The following is a 21,677-nucleotide window of genomic DNA, read 5'->3' as shown; positions in this document are numbered from 1 at the left end:
GCTGGTGAAAGGCTGTGGAGTTTTTATAAGAATCAGAGCAGCTGAAAGGGGAGGAACCGGAGGGGGCCGGAGAAGGTGGGGACTGGTTGGCACTCAACTAGCACTGGGACTTTTCCCAAATATTCATTCCTTACAGATATTATCTACTCCGGGTGAGCAGTTTTCCCTCACTTCTGGACCCGACTGTGCTACAGCAGCTGCTGCCCTGGTACACAAGTTGTGGCCACCCTATGTCTGGGTCAGAGCTGGCACAGGTCCACAGAGAAGGGAGTTGCCACAAACGCATGTTTGCCTTTCTAATTCCTTCTCTGGTCTGCCCTCCTGGCTCTGACTTTGGGTCTTTCAGGTTTGGTCCATAAACAGAGCCATAGTGTTCTGTTTGCTCCCCTGATGGATGGATGAGAGGTTCTGGGGGAGAAAGGACTTCACTTTCTATGCTGGCACTAATTTAGAATTATTTTTCCAGTAGGGCTAAACTATTAATCCTAACCAATTGGGTGTTCGCCTGATGATATAGCCTGATGCATTTTTCCAGGTGCTCAGGACAGAGATGGCCAGGGACCCCCTGAGTTCTGTTTCCTCAGTTGGCTCCGTAACAACTTGCCCATCCAATTTTGTGAGTTGAGCTCACACCTGTGCCCTGATGCTCTCTCAGGCTGGATATCACTCATGTAAAGTGCAGCAAGGATATGAGGGTACCCATCTTGCATTTTCTGAAGGCACTGTCTTGATAATGAACTAATTCAATGTGCTTTTAGTGAGTGGCCCATGAGATGCAAGATGCCCTGCTAGGTGATGCGGGTGACCTAGAGACACCCAAGACAGTCCCTAAGTAGGTAAGTAAGAGCTACTTACTATTCGCTTTGCGCTTTAGCTGTCCTGCATCCTCCAACACAGATTTTCACAAACACACACCTCCACTGTACCATCAGAACCAGCAGCACTGTTTCTTTTCTTTTAGGAGGAAGATTGCAAATTGGTGTCTCTGATTGTCTTGTAGGCAGAGGTCTTTTATTTTTTAACCTCTTGGACAATCAGAAAACATTTTCTATCAGATGTGTCTCTGTTGCCTGGGTACCAAAGAGTCTTCTTGGCAGACAAATAGACTTGCATCACAGAGCAGCAGATTGTAAAAGAGGTAAAGTTGCAGGACCTCTAACTTGGGCTGGATCAGCAAAAGGGCTGGGATGAGGGTGGGTGGGTGTACTTTTCAATAAAAAAAGATTTATTTCTAAGACCGGTGATGAGCAACTAGGTGGAGCCTCATGCCTCATTCTTTTTGTCTTATTGGGATGGACTTACCCTCCCAAACCCCAACCTGTGAAGAGCTTTTATAAATAATAAAGGATTTCCTGTTAAAGGAAAAACTCAGTTGTAGTCTGAAGGATTACTGAGTTCTAAGGGACCAATAAAATTCAGGTTTTCCCTCCAAATTTTTTCATATTGAGATATATTCTTTGGGATAAAATCTTAAAAAAGACCTCAGAAAGAAGACAATGTATGATCATCTTTGATAAATTCGACCATCACAATTTATACTCACAAGATTGGGGGTTGTTTTCCTCTTTAAATCACAAATTTGCTCTCAGTGTTGGCTTCTGTGCCCTTTTTCCAAGATAAAACATCCAGATCATTATATTTGCAAAACCCAGTTTACTACATGGCATGGTTCATATAGCATTTTATATGTACTCAACTTAATCACTACCCCCAATCATTATAATTTGAAACAAGTTTAATTTCAATGTTTCACCCTAAAAAGAGTAGGCTACTCACCTCTCACCCCCAGCCCATCTCCAGAATTAAAAAGGATTCTCTCTTCTCCGGCTACAAACATATGCTTCGTAACATACACTAGCTCTATCTTTCTCCAGTCAGTTCTAGCAGTCCCCTCTACTCCCAAATGCAGACGGCATCTGTGCTCTGTCAGCCTTCTGACCTCACAATTGTTTATTTTTACAATCGCTAAGTCCAAACTTAAAAATCTTGCATTTCTCTGTCCAATTTAATCTTCACCTTTTTCACAAGTTATCTTATATACTGCTTCCACTGGTTTTCCTAAACATTTACGCATCTCTCTTTATCATCTTGCTTTTTGTAAGGCTAACACTTTCTTTTGGAAACTATCTCTCACGAATCTCTTATCTTTCCTTTCCACTGTTTACATCTATGCCTGGGTCCTCTTATGCTCAATCCCATTTATATATGATTTGTAAAAATGATTAACATGTGTGAGAATTCAGAGCTCTTCCTTTTCTCTCCTCCTGTATCACTCCGAGTCTCAAAGACAATTTTGTGTCAACTCCAGCCATGTATTCTTTTTTTTTTTAACATCTTTATTGGAGTGTAATTGCTTTATAATTGTGTGTTAGTTTCTGCTGTATAACAAAGTGAATCAGCTATACGTATACATATATCCCCATATCTCCTCCCTCTTGCATCTCCCTCCCACCCTCCCTATCCCACCCCTCTATTTGGACACAAAGCACCGAGCTGATCTCCCTGCTATGTGGCTGCTTCCCACTAGCTATCTATTTTATATTTGGTAGTGTATATATGTCAATGCCACTCTCTCACTTTGTCCCAGCTTACCTTTACCCCTCCCTGTGTCCTCAAGTACATTCTCTACGTCTGCGTCTGTATTCCTGTCCTGCCCCTAGGTTCTTCATAACCTTTTTTTTTTTTGATTCCATATATATGTGTTATCATACGGTATTTGTTTTTCTCTTTCTGACTTACTTCACTCTGTATGAGACTCTCTAGTTTCATCCACCTCACTACAAATAACTCAATTTCGGTTCTTCTTATGGCTGAGTAATATTCCACTGTATATATGTTTCACATCATCTTTATCCATTCATCTGTCGATGGACACTTAGGTTGCTTCCCTGTCCTGGCTGTTGTAAATAGAGCTGCAATGAACACTGTGGTAGATGACTCTTTTTGAATTATGGTTTTTTCCCAGTAGTGGGATTGCTGGGTTGTATGGCAGTTCTATTTTTAGATTTTAAGGAACCTCCATACTGTTCTCCATAGTGGCTGTATCAATTTACATTCCCACCTGCAAGAGGGTTCCCTTTTCTCCACACCCTCTCCAGCATTTATTATTTGTAGATTTTTTGATAATGGCCATTCTGACCACTGTGAGGTGATACCTCATTGTAGTTTTGATTTGAATTTCTCTAATGATTAGTGATGTTGAGCATCACTAATCATGTGATGTTGGCAATGTGTTTGTTGGCCATCTGTATATCTTCTTTGGAGAAATGTCTCTTTAGGTTTTCTGCCCATTTTTGGATTGGGTTGTTTGTTTTTTTGATATTGAGCTGCATGAGCTGCTTGTATATTTTGGAGATTAATCCTCTGTCCGTTGCTTCATTTGCAAATATTTTCTCCCATTCTGAGGGTTGTCTTTTGGTCTTGTTTATGGTTTCCTTTGCTGTGCAAAAGCTTTGAAGTTTCATTAGGTTCCATTTGCTTATTTTTGTTTTTATTTCCATTTCTCTTGGAGGTGGGTCAAAGAGGATCTGCTGTCATTTATGTCATAGGGTGTTCTGCCTATGTTTTGCTCTAAGCGTCTGGCCTTACATTTAGGTCTTTAACCCATTTTGAGTTTATTTTTGTGTATAGTGTTAGGGAGTGTTCTAATTTCATTCTTTTACATGTAGCTGTCCAGTTTTCCCAGCACCACTTATTGAAGAGGCTGTCTTTTCTCCACTGTATATTCTTGCCTCCTTTATCAAAGATAAGGGGACCATATGTGCATGGGTTTATCTCTGGGCTTTCTATCTTGTTCCTTTGATCTATTTTTCAGTTTTTTTGTGCCAGTACTACACTTTCTTGATTATTGTAGCTTTGTAGTATAGTCTGAAGTCAGGGACCCTGATTCCTCCAGCTCCGTTTTTCTTTCTCAAGATTGCTTTGGCTATTTGGGGTCTTTTGTGTTTCCACACAAGTTGTGAATTTTTTTGTTCTAGTTCCATGAAAAATGCCATTGGTAATTTTATAGGGATTGCACTGAATCTGTAGATTGCTTTGGGTAGTATAGTCATTTTCACAATGTTGATTCTTACAGTCCAAGAACATGGTATATCTCTCCATCTGTTTGTATCATCTTTAATTTCTCTCATCAGTGTCTTATAGTTTTCTGCCTACAGGTCTTTTGTCTCCTTAGGTAGGTTTATTCCAAGGTATTTTATTCTTTTTGTTGCAATGGTAAATGGGAGTGCTTCCTTAATTTCTTTTTCAGATTTTTCATCATTAGTGTATAGGAATGCAAGAGATTTCTGTGCATAAATTTTGTATCCTCCTACTTTACCAAATTCATTGATTAGCTCCAGTAGTTTTCTGGCAGTATCTTCAGGATTCTCTATGTATAGTATCATGTCACCTGCAAACAGTGACAGTTTTACTTCTTTTCCGTTTTGGATTCCTTTTTCTTCTCTGATTGCTGTGGCTAAAACTTCCAAAACTATGTTGAATAATAGTGGTGAGAGTGGGCAACATTGTCTTGCTCCTGACCTTAGTGGAAATAGTTTCAATTTTTCACCATAGAGAATGAGGTTGGCTGCTGGTTTGTCATATATGGGCTTTATTATTTTGAGGTAAGTTCCCTCTATGCCCACTTTCTGGAGGGTTTTTATCATAAATGGGTGTTGAATTTTGTCAAAAGCTTTCTCTGCATCTATTGAGATGACCATATGGTTTTTATCCTTCAATTTTTTAATATGGTTTATCACATTGATTGATTTGTATATATTGAAAAATCCTTGCATTCCTGGGATAAACCCCACTTGATCATGGTGTATGATCTGTTTAATGGGCTGTTGGATTCTGTTTGCTAGTATTTTGTGGAGGATTTTTGCATCTATTTTCATCAGTGATATTGGTCTGTAGTTTTCTTTTTCTGTGACATCTTTGTCTGGTTTTGGTGTCAGGGTGATGGTGGCCTCGTAGAATGAGTTTGGGAGTGTTCCTCCCTCTGCTATATTTTGGAAGAGTTTGAGAAGGAGAGGTGTTAGCTCTTCTCTAAATATTTGATAGAATTTGCCTGGAATCCGCCTGGTCCTGGGCTTTTGTTTGTTGAGAGATTTTTAATCACTGTTTCAATTTCAGTGCTTGTGATTGGTCTGTTTATATTTTCTATTTCTCCCTGGTTCAGTCTGGGAAGGTTGTACTTTTCTAAGAATTTATCCATTTCTTCCAGGTTGTCCATTTTATTGGCATATAGTTGCTTGTAGTCGTCTCTTATGATCCTTTGTATTTCTGCAGTGTCAGCTGTTACTTCTTTTTCGTTTCTAATTCTATTGATTTGAGTCTTCTCCTTTTTTTTCTTGATGAGTGTGGCTAATGGTTTATCAATTTTGTTTATCTTCTTAAAGAAGCAGCTTTTAGTTTTATTGATATTTGCTATCTTTTCCTTCATTTCTTTTTCATTTATTTCTGATCTGATCTTTATGATTTCTTTCCTTCTGCTAACTTTGCGGGTTTTTTGTTCTTCTTTCTCTAATTGCTTTAGATGTATGGTTAGGTTGTTTATTTGAGATGTTTCTTGTTTCTTGAGGTAGGATTGTATTGCTATAAACTTCCCTCTTAGAACTGCTTTTGCTGCATCCCATAGGTTTTGCGTCATCGTGTTTTCATTGTGATTTGTTTCTAAGTATTTTTTGATTTCTTCTTTGATTTCTTCAGTGATCTGTTGGTTATTTAGTAGTGTATTGTTTATCTTCCATATGTTTGTATTTTTTACAGGTTTTTTTCTTGTCATTGATATCTAGTCTCATAGCATTGTGGTTGGAAAAGATACTTGATATGATTTCAGTTTTCTTAAAATTTCCAAGGCTTGATTTGTGACCTAAGATATAGGGATTATATCCTGGAGAATATTCCACGAGCACTTGAGAAGAAACTGTAATCTGCTCTTTTTGGATGGAATGTCCTATAACTATCAGTAAGAGTCTCTCTTGTTTAATGTATCATTTAAAGCTTGTGTTTCCTTATTTATTTTCATTTTGGATGATCTGTCCATTGGTGAAAGTGGGGTGTTAAAGTCCCCTACTATGTTTGTGTTACTGTCTATTTCCCCTTTTATGGCTCTTAGCACTTGCCTTATGTATTAAGGTGCCTTATGTTAGGTGCATAAATATTTACAATTGTATATCTTCTTCTTTGATTGATCCCTGGATCATTATGTAGTGTCCTTCTTTGTCTCTTGTAAGAGTCTTCATTTTAAAGTCTGTTTTGTCTGATATGAGAATTGCTACTCCAGCTTTCTTTTGATTTCTATTTACATGGAATATCTTTTTCCGTCCTCTCACTTTCAGTCTGTATGTGTCCCTAGGTCTGAAGTGGGTCTCTTGTAGACAGTCTATATACGGGTCTTGTTTTTGTATCCATTCAGCCATTCTGCCTTTTGGTTGGAGTGTTTAATCTATTTACATTTAATGCAATTATTGATATGTATGTTCCTATTACTATTTTCTTAATTGTTTTGAGTTTGCTATTTTAGGTCTTTTTCTTCTCTTGTGTTTCCTGCCTAGAGAAGTTCCTAAACATTTGTTGTAAAGCTGGTTTGGTGGTGCTGAATTCTCTTAGTTTTTGCTTGTCTGTAAAGGTTTTAATTTCTCTGTTGAATCTGAATGAGATCTTTGCTGGGTAGAGTATCCTTGGCTGTAGGTTTTTCCCTTTCATCACTTTAAATATGTCCTGCCACACCCTTCTGGCTTGTAGAGATTCAGCTGAGAAATCAGCTGTTAAGCTTATGGGGATTCCCGTGTATATTATTTGTTGCTTTTCCCTTGATGCTTTTAATATTTTTTCTTTGTATTTAATTTTTGATAGTTTGATTAATATGTGTCTTGGCATGTTTCTCCTTGGATTTATCCTGTATTGGACTCTCTGTGTTTCCTGGAGTTGATTGACTATTTCCTTTCCCATATTAGGGAAGTTTTCAAGTATAATCTCCTCAAATATTTTCTCAGTCCCTTTCTTTTTCTATTCTTCTTCTGGGACCCCTATAATTCAAATGTTAGTGCATTTAATGTTGTCCCTCTGGGTCTCTGAGACTGTCCTCAATTCTTCTTCTTTTTTTTTTTTCTTTTTTGTGGTACACAGGCCTCTCACTGTTGTGGCCTCTCCCGTTAGGGATCACAGGCTCCGGATGCGCAGGCTCAGCAGCCATGATTCACGGGCCCAGCCGCTCCGTAGCATGTGGGATCTTCCCAGACTGGGGCTGAATCCGTGTCCCCTGCATTGGCAGGCAGACTCTCAACAACTGCGCCACCAGGGAAGCCCTGTCCTCAATTCTTTTTTCTTTATTCTGCTCTGTGGTAGTTATATCCACTATTTTATCTTCCAGCTCACTTACTCATTCCTCTGCCTCAGTTATTCTGCTATTGATTCCTTCTAGAAAATTTTTAATTTCATTTATTGTGTTTTTCATCATTGTTTGTTTGCTCTTTAGTTTCTCTAGGTCCTTGTTAAATATTTCTTGTATTTTCTCCATTCTATTTTCAAGATTTTGGATCATCTTTACTATCATTACTCTGAATTCTTTTTCAGGTAGACTGCTTATTTCCTCTTCATTTGTTTGGTCTGGTGGGTTTTTACTTTCCTTCTTCATCTGCTGCGTATTCCTCTGTCTTCTCATTTTGCTTAAGTTACTGCATTTGTGGTCTCCTTTTCACAGGTTGCACATTCGTACTTCCTGTTGTTTTTGGTGTCTGCCCCCAGGGTGTAAGTTTGGTTCAGTGGGTTGTGTAAGCTTCCTGGTGGAGGAGACTGGGTCTTGCCTTCTAGTGAATGAGTCTGGATCTTGTCTTCTGGTGGGCAGGACTGCATTCGGTGCTGTGTTTTGGGGTGTTTGTGAACTATTATGATTTTAGGCAGCCTGTCTGCTAATGGCTGGGGTTGTGTTCCTGTCTTGCTAGTTGCTTGGCATGGGGTGTCCAGCACTGGAACTTGCTGGTCATTGAGTGGAGCTGGGTCTTAGCATTGAGATGGAGATCTCTGGGAGAGCTTTTGCTGTTTTATATTACAAGGGGCTGGGAGGTCTCTGGTGGACCAGTGTCCTCAACTCAGCTCTCCCACCTACGAGGCTCAGGCCTGACACCTGGCCGAAGCACCAAGACCCTGTCAACCACACGGCATGTTTTGTCAAACTGTATATGATCTGGACTTCCCTCAGGCTCTCTCCAGCCATGTATTCTTATGAAGAGGAGTTGAACTAACCCGATGGGTCCTTTTTTCTTTGGCTGCAATGGGTCTTTGTTGCTGCACACAGGCTTTCTTTAGTTGTGTTGAGGAGGGACTACTCTTCCTTGTGGTGCGTGGGCTTCTCATTGTGGTGTCTTCTCTTGTTGCGGAGCATGGGCTCTAGGCACGTGGGCTTCAGTAGTTGTGGCATGCAGGGTCAGTAGTGGTGGCATGTGGGCTGTAGATCTCAGGCTCAGTAGTTGTGGCATGTGGGCTTAGTTGCTCTGTGACATGTTGGATCTTCCGGACCAGGGCTCATTGTCCCGTGTTCCCTGCGTTGGCAGGTGAATTCCTAACCCCTGCGTCAGCAGGGAATCCCTCAATGGGTCCTTTGTGTCAAAAAAGGCCAAGATCAACTCATTAGAGAGAAGAGAGAGAGAAAAAATGGTTGTAGATAAAAAGTGGAGGGAGAGAAATGGGAAAAGCTTTGTAGACTTGGTTTGTTGGACAGGGGAGTTTTAGGTAGAGATTTGAGCTGCGGACAGAAAAGCTTTCAGGCAGCGGTAGGATGTGAAACATTGAGAGTAAGCCATGGGAAAAGACAAGTCAGAATGGCTTTAGTTATGGATTGTATTGTTTTAGATAGTAAAAGGTTGTTTGAGAATAGTCAAAAAATTTTGAAATCGTTTTTGTATTTTTTAAATTTGTGTATCTTGTAAAGACTAGACCACATGAAGCTTTAACTTACATTTGGATTTTAGGTAATTATGAAAAACATTTATATCGATATTTCCCCCTTACTACTCAAGAAAAGTATTCTTTTTAAAAATTAATTAATTAATTAATTATTTTTTGGCTGTGTTGGCTCTTCATTGTTGTGTGCAGGCTTTCTCTAGTTGTGGCGAGAGGACGCTGCTCTTCATTTCGGTGCATGGGCTTCTCATTGGGTGGCTTCTCTTGCTGTGGAGCACAGGCTCTAGGCGCTCGGGCTTCAGCAGTTGTGGCACACGGGCTCAGAAGTTGTGGCTCATAGTCTTAGTTGCTCCGCGGCATGTGGGATCTGCCGGGACCAGGGCTCGAACCCATGTCCCTTGCATTGGCAGGTGGATTCTTAAACAATGTGCCACCAGGGAAGTCCAAGAAAAGTATTCTTTTGTGAAGACAATATTTGAAGACACCCCCAGAACTGACAACAAAGATATGAGAGAGACAGTGATATGATTACCGGGTTTTTTTAGCTTGTACAGGAATTTCCTCATGCCAGATGGGCAGTATGGTATAACCCAGGCAACAGAAGCTACAGAGAAATACAAGATCTCCTATTCCACCTGTCTCAGGAGGAAAAGCAAATCATGGCCACACCTTTCAGAGCCAGAAGTAGCCTCATGTTTTTAGTCATCCATCATCCATCCATCCATGAATCAGTCTTACAAATTTATTGAGCACTTACTATGTGCCAACACTAAGCTGGAAATATAGTGGAGAAAAATGCAGATACGGATCCTACTCTCATGAATAAAGTGTGTTCTTAGATCACAAATTTAAGCAGTGGTCCTTCCTCTATAGACATTTGTTTAGGCAGCCAGCGGGCCCTAGAGAAGACCAAGTGATGTGTTTTCTCATTGGACTGACTTTTTTTTTCAGATAAAAATCATGTTTTCCTTTTAATTGACACCGTTTCCTCTCTTGGGTGCTACTTTGGTAATGATTAGGTCCCTACCTCTCAAGAACATTGCATCTGAACAGGCTGAGACAGAGCCAGTGTGAACACAGACCCCAAACCTGGGCTTTCGGAATAACAAGAACAGAAAAAAACAGCCTTTCTCTTCACTTACAAAGGAGTCACTCAGAGGGTCCAAAGCTCTGTTTTGCAAACGTAGAAAACCTGGAGCTCAATGCAAACTGGAAACCAAAATCTATCAGAAATGAAGCATAGCGCTTCGTCAGATCCTCAAGGTCTGATCTTCCTGCCTCTTCTACAAGGAATGGTCCGACTCCAGTATTTTTAAAGGAAGATGTTTTGTTTCTATTTCACTTTCCAACTGGGTATCAAATCTACTAAAAGGGATACAATGAATCAGAATAAGACCGCTCACTCACAAGAGACACTCCCAGATAATGATTATTGGTTACTGAGATTATTCAGCACGTTATTTCAAAGTGGCAAAATTCAGGACAATCTGAAAAGAGAATTCAAAAGCGGCAGCTACATTTGCCGATAGGTTCATGTGAGACACACATTCATACAACCCATTTTTCAGTGTATATGTCAAAGGGCCAAGACCACTGATCAGCATAATAAGTTATTTTATCCATTACAGTGCACAGCACAACAGAGGCAGGGACACTTTCTTGGAGAGGTTCACACGCTCTGAAGGAGGCCGGAGCCCAGCGCCCCGGACCCTCATTAGCTGGACCCTTCCTCTTCTTTGGTTACGGTGGCCTCAGAGGCAGCCGTTTCCTCTAATCGATCCGCTGGCTTCTCCTCTTCCTCCTGGGGATAGAGGTCCGGGTACTTCTGCATGTGCTCCTGCATGGCGCGGAGCTGGTCTACACAGTCCGACTCCTTGACATCCTCTGTGCTGCAGTGGAAGCAGGAAAAGGCCACTTTGAACTGTTTCCCACGCGGGCCGCTGGCCATCCCCCCAAGGCACGGGCAGTTCCAGCTGATGTTGTCTCCGTGGGGCAGGATCCATCCGTGCTCCTCGTACGGATCATTGGGGTCGTCGGCCGCCAGCTCCGCGTTCCTTGGAGTTTCATGGTCTTCTTTGGTTACGAATATGCTTCGATCCTTCCCTTCCTGCTGGCTGTAGGCCGTGGTGCATCCTGGTGCCCCGACCTTGAGGCGATTGCGGACGTGGCCTCACGCCGTGACCTCTCCGCTGCGGGGCGGGTGGCTTTGGAGCGACATTTTTATGGGCACTCAGCAGTACTTTTGTTTGCAGAACATTGCAAAAAACACTGATGAGAAGCTCAGACTTCAGGGAGAGAATGGAGGAGGGGGAAGGTTGACAGAGCTGCCAGGAATTACTGTGGGGAGAAGCTTCTCAGAATGGTATGTCCTGGAACATACACCAAGAGTTATCCCTTTTCTATAGTATTTCTGTGACTCAAATAATGGTACAGTAATAATGAAGCTAATATATATCCCCACCAATTCCACATCTTCTGCTCTCTGTCCTTTCTTATCCTTTCTCTAAGTCTTTTTCAGACTGCTACTAGGCATGTTGTCTTTTTGAGAAATTTTCTTGGCTCCTGTTAGATTTTTTTCTTTCAGTTCCATGAGATTCAGCTTTATTTACAAAATGTTGGTTTTATGAGTTCAAATTATTCTTTTACTGGCAGCTCTAAAACCCTTTCTCTTGCCAGTAAAGGGAAAAAAGGCAAAGAAGAGTTAGGAAGCAGCATCTCTGAAGATAAAAAAACAGAAATCACTCTCTAGGACATCCAAAGGCAATGAATTTGAGAAACACCTAGCCAATTTCATGAGACAGTGCCGACCTCTTAGCTCTGTTCTTTTAAGGGAAGCCTCTTGCATGGATTCTACATCTCAGATTTATTAATCCACATAGCTTCCCATCCATCAAATCCCTGTCTTTTTCTTAATTTGTCTTAGCTGAACTAAATGAAAATCAATCTTTGTTGAACTCAAGTTTGGGAGAGCGTCTAGGGAAGCCGGGGCACAAACTTCTGGGGAAAGGTGAAGTCTGGAGGTTAGCTGAGCTCTTGGTTCAGAACAGCTGTAATTTTTCTCTTCTTCCTGTATAGGTGATTTCCTCTACCCTTTTCTTTTCTATTAAAAGCTTCATTTTAAAAAATATGACAGCAGATATCAAATAAAATTATACAACTATCCAAGTAATATTGATATATCATACATCGTCTTTGCTACATACCAAATCCTGTGATAATCACTTTTTATTCACTGCGTTCTTTACTTCTCATAATAATCCTACATACTGAGTATAATTATTCACATATTATATATGAGAAACTTAAGGCTCAAAGAGGTTACATATATATATATATTTAAATGAAAGCTTCTTTATTTATTTATTTTTGGCTGTGTTGGGTCTTTGTTTCTGTGCAAGGGCTTTCTCTAGTTGCGGTGAGCGGGAGCCAACCTTCATCGCGGTGCGCGGGCCTCTCATTGTCACGGCCTCTCTTGTTGCAGAGCACAAGCTCCAGACGCGCAGGCTCGGTAGTTGTGGTTCACCGGCCTAGTTGCTCCGCGGCATGTGGGATCTTCCCAGACCAGGGCTCGAACCCATGTCGCCTGCATTGGCAGGCAGATTCTCAATGACTGCGCCACCAGGGAAGCCCCAGAGGTTACATATTTAATCCAACATCACACAGCAATTAAATGGCAAAGACGGGATTCAAACACAGGGCTGTTTGATTTAGAAGAATATGATTTTAACCACTGATACAATCATACAGTATTCCCTAATGTTCTGATACTTACTTAATTAAATAATTCTGTGATTGTGTCTACAGGGATCCTTGAGTTCCCAGTTTCAGAGCTAAAGATAAAATTAAACAAAGATATACATACTTAACATAATAATTTATTCAATGTCCTTTAAAATTTGACAATAGAAATGAAGGATTTTCATATTGCCACTTAATCCCAGGTAGTTAAATGACTTATAAAATCAGAGAAAGGGATGCATTAGATATTGGAACCTAGGTCCCTCATTTCTTTATCCAGCACTCTGCACACTAATTTGTCTTGTCCAGACAAGCTCCAACTCAAATATGTTGCTTCCTAAAACCTTTCATCTCACTTCAGGAATCACCAAGTCTCACTTCAGGAATCACCAAGTCTCATCCCTGTCTATGAACACTCATGTTTGCTGAGTGTCATCAGGTTTGGTATAAGAATACAGCCTCTTCCACAGTTACTTAGATCCCAAGCAAAACTGGAAATCTGGGCTTAATTTACAAGATGCTCCTTCAACTCAAAGCAAAATAGAGAACAGGTTCTGTGTCTCCTATCTTTTCGGGCCTCTCACTGTTGTGGCCTCTCCCGTTGAGGAGCACAGGCTCCGGACGCGCAGGCTCAGCAGCCATGGCTCACAGGCCCAGCCGCTCCGCGGCATGTGGGATCTTCCCGGACCGGGGCACGAACCCATGTCTCCTGCATCGGCAGGTGGACTCTCAACTGCTGCACCACCAGGGAAGACCCCTGCATCTCCTATCTTGGCGAGAGCTGAAGTTGGGAAAGGCTGGCCTTTTTCTCATCAGACTCTGCATGTTTCCTGTGAGAGAGGTGTGAAGTTAAAGTCTGGGGAATTTCTCCCATGGTACCATGGCCTCACCTGGAAGGCAAGGGGCCCTTTTAGATCTATTCTACTGCCTTCCCACACTCTGCCACATCCTTGTATTCACCTTTCATTATTCCAACTCACCAACATAAAAATATTCCTTCCTACCTTCAGGAAATTTACAACTGCAAGAAATGGAGCCAAGTAACTTGTAGGAACTGAAGGAGATATTGGTGACTGGCAGAAGCAGGAGGCTTGAAGGTAGGGCTGATAAAATAGTATATGAGAAGGATGAAATGGTGTCTCTGAGCAAGACGGAAGCAGAGCAGGAGTATGTTAAGCATTTGTAAAGATGTGAAGGGAAATGACAGGATGATAGCTTTGTTCACCAAATCACAGTACACAAGAACTTGAGAGCACAGCTTTAATTTATAGAAAGTAGTTTTAGGGAAGATAGAACAATAGCTTTAAATAGCAAATGATTCAAGAAAAATTGAAATAAACACAATAATGATATCATTAGTTATTAATATAAGTTAAAAATAGTTAGCCACAGGTTTCCCTGGTGGCGCAGTGGTTGAGAGTCCGCCTAATGATGCGGGGGACGCGGGTTCGTGCCTCGGCCCGGGAAGATCCCACATGCCACGGAGCGGCTGGGTCCGTGAGCCATGGCCACTGGGCCTGCGTGTCCGGAGCCTGTGCTCTGCAATGGGAAAGGCCACAGCAGTGAAAGGCCCGTGTAACACACACACACACACACACACACACACACACACAAAATAATAATAATAATAAAAAAAATAGCCACTTTTAAAGTTGACATGAGGAATGAAAACATGTTCCTCTTTGACCTCCCTCAGTCAGAGGTAGATATCTGGATTGACCTCTGTCTAATCCAAAGGTATTCCATTTATGTGGAAATTTAAATTATTCTTAAAGTGATTTTAACTTTAGGCAGTAGATTGAGCAGAAGAAAGCCTGCTCAATAGCTGAGTAACTATTGAATAACTCAAATCTACCAAACTTCTGTACTCCAGCCGGTATCTTTTTCACCTGTTTTTTTTATTGTTTTCTCAAACAAAACAAACAAACAAAAAATTGGAAGGAGTGACAATCCCGTCTTTATTCCATCTTGGTTTTCCCTCCATACTTCTGATAGTTCCTCAGACAAACAATCATCATATAAGCTAGACTGGATTCTGAAGAAGGGTCCCATGGAAGGTAAGTACCTCTTCCAGCTGAGGGATGTGACTTTTGGAAACGACCTAAATGTCTATCAAAAGATGACTGGATGAAGAGAATGTGGTATATATATGCAATGGAATGTTACTGTGCGACATTCAACAAGTTACTTAATTTCCTGAGCCTCATATTTCTCAGTGACACAGTTAGGGATTATAAAACTTGACTCACAGGACCGTTGGATGGATTAAATAGGACAACACATGTAGAGCACCTCCATTAATCACTGGCATGTAATGTCATGGAGTACACACACACACACACACACAATGTTATTTCCCAAAAGATAGGTTTAACTCCATTGGTTCAGTGTTATTTTGGTTTCCCCCCAATAGTCAAGGAATAGATTGTTAAGAATGACCAAAGCAGAGGAGAGTAGACAAAAAGTGGGAGTGATTGAATCAGCAAAGGTCTCGTCCAATGGGAACTAAACTGGAAGCTGAAAGAGCTCAATTTAGTTCTGACACTGCCACGCAATGCCTATGTGGCTTTTGAAAACATCGTTTAATTCTCTTTCTAAACATGTGTTGAAATAGACTGCTATAATTGTGTGCTTCTAGATTATTTTATCCTTGGAATAGATAAACAAGATAGAGAAATAATTACATAATCCATGGTTTGAAGGAACACTGTGTTCTTAATGCTATTTTGAAAGTGGTTCTTCCAGGGCTGACTGGTGTTTGGGTGTCCACCCCTGAGCTTGAAAACCACTAGCAAGATGCCTTGCAAAAATTTCACTCAAATCACCACCTCCCAGCTGGCCCTCTCTGCTGTCATTTCCCAGTGCTGTCAAATAACTTCATTCATTCAAGTTGGACATTAATATGCTTTGAAATCCTTGGGACAAAAAAAAAGCAATCTTTTTAGCCGGGGTTTGGTCAGTGGAGAAAAATCTCATGGCAGAGATCTGAAACTCTACAGTTCCTCTCATTTGTTTCATCATCTCGTCACTGCAAACCCTGGAAATAGGATGAAATTCAGAAAATGTTGGAAGAGGACAGAAAGGAAAAACTTCCAGGTTAGTAGTAGGGGGAGTATAGTGCAGAACACGTCTGCTGGTCAAGGTAAGAAGTGAACAGGCTGTGAAATAAGAGATTGTTTCCACATCTGACTCCTCCCTGTTAGAATTGTGATGGAAAATGCTGCAGTGAAATGTGGGTTGGGATGACCTGTGGAAATGTAATTTAGCCTGCCCACTGCTGTTCACTTAAACAGTCCTGTAACCAGTGCTTGTCTGAATCTTGGTGGCATCATCCCTGACTCTGGTTCTTCCAATTTATCATTCTCCCTGTTTCCTGTCTTTCTTGTAATCTTACATTATTTCTTTCCTGCCACGATGAAATTTTAAAAGAGATTTTTATTTTGTTGAGGGGATGAGGGGATTTTTCATTGGAGTGCTTTCTCTGGCTTTTGGTAGGAGATAAATGAGTGCAAGTAAGAGTGGGATCAAAAGGAAGGGAAGAGAAACTAAAGGGAACAAGGTGTAATTTTTGGTTTTGTTTTGTTTTGAGAGAGCAACAGAAGGGCAGGAGAAGTGGATATGGGGTGGGGACCGGGATGAGTAAGGAGAAGAGCCTGGCGTGAACACTTGCTCTCCCACCAGACTGCGAGGTTTTTGAGGTTACCCTCTGGATCTTTTAATTTTTTTTAGTTTATTTTTTATACAGCAGGTTCTTATTAGTTATCTATTTTATACATATTAGTGTATATATGTCAATCCCAGTCTCCCAAATCATCCCCCACCCCCACCAACTTTCCCTCCTTGGTGTCCATACATTTGTTCTCTACATCTGTGTCTCTATTTCTGCCTTGCAAACCAGTCCATCTATACCATTTTTCTAGATGTCACATGTATGTGTTAATATATGATATTTGTTTTTCTCTTTCTGACTGACTTCGCTCTGTATGACAGTCTCTAGGTCCATCCACATCTCTACAAATGACCCAATTTCGTTCCTTTTCATGTCTGAGTAATATTCCATTGTATATATGTACCACATCTTCTTTATCCATTCGTCTATCGATGGGCATTTAGGTTGCTTCCATGACCTTAGCCACTGGATCTTATTCATCTTTCTAACATACAACAGCTGCCCGGTGCTTGAATTGAGTCAGTATCCTATCCCTCTTATATCCTCAGTTCTCTGGTGACATAGTAGATAGTAGAAAAGAGCATGCGTTTTGTAGTCAGCAGGACTGAATTTGAATTCTGCTGTGTAACTTACTGATCTCTGCCATTTTTCTGATTCTCATGTTCTTTATCTGAAAAAAATGGGGATGCTGATGGAAAGTAGTTTATAAAGTTGTAGTGAGGATTAAATAAGATAAGGCATGTGAGCATCTAGCAGGCACAGTGTTGGCATATGGTAAATGTTCCATGAAAGTAGTTCTTATTATTATTCTTGCTAATTAGTGATGTGACCCTGGATAAGTCATTTCCTCACTGTACGCAGCATGTGAAGGATGACAATTGTTACATAAAGTGTTGTAAAGATTTAATGAGATAATCCTTGTAAACTACCCAGTAAGTGTCTGTAATATAGTAGTTGCTCATTAAATGTTAGTTCCCTTCCTTATATTCCCAGCTGTCTGTCCCATTCTTTTCTTTCACTTTTCCTCTGAATGTAACCAGTTCTCTAGCCAAACTGAACAACTTGTTCTAAGATGTCCTTCAGTGTTTGTCATCACATCTTTGCTCATTTAATCGCATAATCTCTTTTTCTGCATTCCTGTCTCTGTCTATTGCAACCTTGGGCATCTTTTAAGGCTTATCTCAAATACCACCTGCTTCACTATGTATTACATAAGTAAGCTTCCCAACTAGGTTATCTCTCCTTCCTTAAACACTCCCTTAGCATATTCTGTTTTAATTCTTTAGTAGCACACACCTTCTTCCTCTCTGAATTACAGGCATTTCTGTTCTCCGTATGTGCCACACACCCTTTCCCCAACTATTGATGGTACAACCACAGGTCTCTTCCCCTTCCCATCCCAGGCACATTTATCCACCAGGGTCCAACTGACTATCTAGGAAACTGTCATCTCTGGAAAGACTGGATTCTTTCTTGCTGAAAGAAGGAAAAGACTCTCTTGTTGAATTCACATATTGAGTTAAATGCCTGATGTGCCCTCATAGTAACCCTAGGACACCCTTTCATAAGTCACACCCGGTTTCACTGCAAAATACTGAAATTGTCTGTTTACATGACAATGAATTTTAAGCTCCTCAAAGGGAAGTCAGGGCTTGTATTCTATTCATCTTTGTAGCCCTAGCCCCATATACATTGTCTTACCTGCAAACCTTGTTCAGTGCTTGAAAACTGTAAGAGCTCAGTGAAGTTACCCTCAACAATCCACTTCCGCAGTCTATCATAACACACACTAAATATATCTCTGCTGTTTAGTTGAAGGATAAATTTAATTCCTTGCAAAGATAGGAAATTGCTATAATCTGAAACACAAAATAATTATAAGTATGCTCAAAGGGAAAAATACTATTTCACTCGTATTTTTTCTACCTTTGGCTTATATGGTAATCCAACTATTAAATTAGCTGATTATCCACTTTGTGAAATAGCAATGTTCCCGAAAAATTTTCAGATGATAACATTGTAAAATCAAATTATAGTGTAAATACAGGAAAAACTGTCCTTTCTCTTCAAAGAAAATCACTTGAATAGCAAGAATTCCTCTGGAAGAGTAAAACAAGAAATGTTCCCTTACTGTGTGTGGGATGTAAATTTTCCCCTTGCGGGTTTTCCTTTCCGTGTAGATTTTTACACATAGATCTGCTGGAGTGAAACTGTATATACAAGTTGAGGTCATAGAAAGAAACTGACTCCATGTACAGCACCAAACGTTTGTAGATTACAGATATAAGAATTTCAGTGGGGCTACCCTGGTGGCTCAGTGGTTGAGAATCCGCCTGCCAAAGCAGGGGACATGGGTTTGAGCCTGGTCTGGGAAGATGCCGCATGCTGCAGAGCAACTAAGCCTGTGCGCCACAACTACTGAGCCTGTACCCTAGAACCTGTGAGCCACAACAAATGAGCCCCTGGGCCACAACTACTGAATCTCACATGCTTTGAGCCTGTGCTCTGCAACAAGAGAAGCCACCGCAATGAGAAGCCCGCACACCACAACAAAGAGTAGCCCCCACTCACAACTAGAGAAAGCCCATGTGCAGCAACGAAGACTCAATGCAGCCAAAAATAAATAAATAAATAAATATAGCAATCAATCAATCAATTTATATATAAAAAAAGAATTTCAATGGACAGAAAACAGGAATATAGGAAGATGGCCAAAAGGCCATCTTTAATTAAATAATTAAATTAACTACTTTTTTCATTAAGTTAAAAAATGAATAATATTTATTAACCAGTTTCATTTCTTTCTTGTCTTTGCTTTTTTTCTGGTTCACCAAAACAAGCCTCTCATCTATGGCAACTATCTTAAAACAAAGCACAATTTTTGTTAGAAAAAGAAAAATGTCTTATCTAGAAGTAATGTACAAAAAGTTCATTCACAAAAAAGAGAGACTAAGGCTATCTCCTCTCTCTCTACGTGCAATATTTTTTTACGCTCACTGAACATTTGCTGAATAGCTGAAAGGAAAAAATTTTGTGCCATTTTCGCTTTTCCCAGAAGTTGTGCTGTATTTCTTGGAATGAATTTCAGTACTTTCTTTCCATCTTCAGATGACATATGAACTTTCTCACAAGGTCAGCAGCCAGAGCTGGAGGATTTGCGGGGATACACATTTTGAAGCCAAAGATTCTTGGGAACGAGAAAGAACTCGAATACCGATATTGGCTGTTCTCTATACCATGGACTCTTGAGAAGAGCAGGGCTTAAATACTTAATATGTTGGTGCCAGGAATAAATCAAATGGACAATGGTGCAAAAGTAAAAATGTTCCTGCAACAATTGGAGGTCAGTTGGCAACTTTAACTTGGACTTCTCAGCCTTACATTTGGTCTTCATATCGTGCTTTGTACCTAAACTCACCCCTTCGAGGGCCAGGCACAGTTCCTCTGGCTGAGATTTTTCCTGTGTGTGCTCAAGGAGAAGTAAAAAAACGGACTCACTGCTCCTCGTGCCAGCGTGTCTTTCTGTTGCACAAAAAGAAAGCAACCACATGGACTGCCATGAAGAGATTTGGCAAACCTGGCTTGTAGGGTTGATTTCCATATGGTGTAAGATTAGAATTAATTATTCAAAGGAGGGCAGTTAAAGAACCCTCAGGTATTTTGAATGTTCTGAAAAAAAAAAAGCTCAAGAAAGGAAAAGATACTGGAACATTTCAGTGAATATGTAAATAAATTTATACAGGCCCTGGCATATAACTTATTATTTAAACTATCTAATCTAGGACTTAAATGATACTTTAAAGAAAAAATTCCCACTAGTGACATGCACAAAAATTGATTAAAAAAATAGAATATATGCATACAAAAGAAGCAATTCTTAGTACACTTCAAAGAGGATTAGGATAAAAAGTATGCAAACAACTGAGCAAGTCTATAATAAAAATCCATAACTGCATGTAAATACAAAACATAGTCTAAAATATTATCTTGATAAAGAGAATATAGTTTATCTTTACAAAGTTCTTATGGGGACGCTTGGAACTGTCAACTGACTTGTCCAAAAAGATATTATGGCTTGGATGCCTTGGGTTTTACCTGACTTCAAACAGTTCTCTGTGTGCATGTTTATATGTGAGTGTAGATATAATTTGTATTGGATTATATATCATTTATATTAGATTATAAATATCTAAAGAGTGAAGATTATGTATTCTAACATACATAATATCTGTATTCTAATATAACACATGATGCATTGCTTGGCAAATAGTAAGCACTTAATAATTATTTGCTAGATAGAATTTATAAAAACAAGTTAACATATTACTGACAAGGCAGTTTCTAAGCACAATAATGATAATTCACTCATTTGCTAATTTTTCTACAAGACTTTTTTTTTCACACACACACACTGTATTTTATTTTTACAAGAGATAAATAAACTGACACCAAGCATTGTAAATGGATGACCACAAGAAAAGCAACAATGATTGCAATTACCAAACACGAAACACACTCATACTACGTCAAAATATTGACATTCAGTCCAGTAATCCTCCACTGTAACAGTTCCTTTACTTTGCAGTGAAAATTGATTTCTACAAGACTTTTAAACTACTATTTACTTTATTCCAGATACTGTTTTTTTTGTTTTTGATTTTCTCTTGTTAACTTTTTAAAAAAATTTTTATTGGAGTATAGTTGATTTACAATATTGTGTTAGTTTCAGGTGTAGAGCAAAGTGAATCAGTTATACATATATCCACTCTTTTTTTTTGTTTGTTTAGATTCTTTTCCCATATAGGCCATTACAGAGTATTGAGTACAGCGTCCTATACAGCAGGTTCTTATTAGTTACCTATTTTACACATGATAGTAGTGTGTATATGTCAGTCCCAATCTCCCAGTTTATCCTTCACCCACTTATCCCCTCATAACCATAAGCTTGTTTTCTACATCCATGACTCTGCTTCTGTTTTGTAAATAAGTTCATTTGTACCCTTTTTTTAGATTCCACACATAAGTGGTATCATATGATATTTGCCTTTCTGTGCAGATACTGTATTAATTGGAATTCATATCTGTCCTCAAGAAAATTATAGTCTATAAAGAGAATAATATATAAACAAATACTTATAAATACTGTGAGAAAGTCTTAGTTATGTAAAAAGCTTTGTGCTGTAGAAAATAGTCTTAATAAGGTGGTAATTCTAGTTGATGTAAATGGGCCAAACTCACCAATTAACATACAGACTATTAAAATAAATTTTTTAAAAAGAAGTCTAATAATATGTGTTTTCTCAGAGAGAGACACATTTAAAAAAAAAATATATATATATATATTATGAAGGAAAAGTACAGTGAGTTGAGAAAGTACATGACA

General features: G+C 39.7%; 1 pseudogene; it reads right to left on the bottom strand.

Annotated features, from left to right (window-relative positions):
* Positions 1 to 10,600: 10,600 nt before the first annotated feature.
* LOC103083858 (mitochondrial intermembrane space import and assembly protein 40 pseudogene) lies at positions 10,601 to 19,334 on the bottom strand (annotated as a pseudogene).
* Positions 19,335 to 21,677: the final 2,343 nt, after the last annotated feature.

The sequence above is a fragment of the Lipotes vexillifer genome, unplaced genomic scaffold (assembly GCF_000442215.2).
Source record: "Lipotes vexillifer unplaced genomic scaffold, Lipotes_vexillifer_v1.1 scaffold911, whole genome shotgun sequence".
Lineage (NCBI taxonomy): Eukaryota > Metazoa > Chordata > Mammalia > Artiodactyla > Lipotidae > Lipotes > Lipotes vexillifer.
The sequence above is the reverse complement of the archived record's forward strand: the minus strand, read 5'-3'. Positions and strand labels throughout refer to the sequence as shown.